General features: G+C 44.5%; 1 non-coding gene across 1 annotated transcript; it reads left to right on the top strand.

Moving 5' to 3' along the window:
• Nucleotides 1–506: 506 nt before the first annotated feature.
• Nucleotides 507–589, top strand: trnal-cag (transfer RNA leucine (anticodon CAG)). The gene has a single exon. It is a non-coding gene; the product is annotated as a tRNA-Leu (tRNA).
• Nucleotides 590–836: the final 247 nt, after the last annotated feature.

Here is an 836-nt window from a genome sequence, read left to right as displayed (position 1 = left end):
AGCAGTAATTAACTGATAAATTAAGGAAGGCCTGGCCAGTCTTTGCTCCCAGGTCATACGATGGAGTTAGAAAGTCCTGAATAAATCTGGAGTTCCATGATTTCCTTGTGGTTCATGATCCTTTTGCCAATGTAGTCTGGAACAAGAGCAAGATGAACCTCCAAATATCAACAGGTTGATTGCAGGTGATGTCAAGTGGTATTTAGAGGAACCTCCTTCTTGTGTTTGGTTCCATGGTGGAAGGGTGAGAATTCTGGATCCAGTGATCAGAGTTCAAGTCTCAGAAGGACCTTCCTGTCTGGAATGTGTCCCATGTAACAAACTGATCAAGCGATGTTACGTGGTTCAAATATTCTGGTTCATTTCATACTGCCATGAACACAGACTGTGTGTTTAATGTTAACAATAAATGTAACAACTAAGGAGCCAGTAGCTCCTGTGGAAAAAATTCTACTTTGTCAGTGAATGAATTGATTTGATATTGAAGTCTGCAACTGTCAGTGTCTGTCAGGATGGCCGAGCGGTCTAAGGCGCTGCGTTCAGGTCGCAGTCTCTCCTGGAGGCGTGGGTTCGAATCCCACTTCTGACAAAGGACATTTTCTCCACATTCCTATGCATCCACAGTGGTACATTCCAAACCCGGCTGAAGCTGCTCTCCACTGATGGGAGTGAGTGGTTGAACTGGCAGCAGAGGAGGCAAAGGAGCTTCCCTGTGATGGTCCAACATCGCCTGGTTTCCTCCAACATGGAGCAGCCACCAAACTCTAACTTCAATGTTGGATCAAAGTCTACTGAAGGAATGTGTTTTCTTTCAATTCACATTTTGTCCATTAACT

The sequence above is a fragment of the Aulostomus chinensis genome, chromosome 1 (assembly GCF_037954235.1).
Source record: "Aulostomus chinensis isolate RoL2024-O1b breed Wild chromosome 1, RoL_Achi_v1.0, whole genome shotgun sequence".
Taxonomy (NCBI): Eukaryota; Metazoa; Chordata; class Actinopteri; order Syngnathiformes; family Aulostomidae; genus Aulostomus; species Aulostomus chinensis.
Note: the sequence above shows the minus strand (reverse complement) of the source record. Positions and strands in the feature narration are given on the sequence as shown.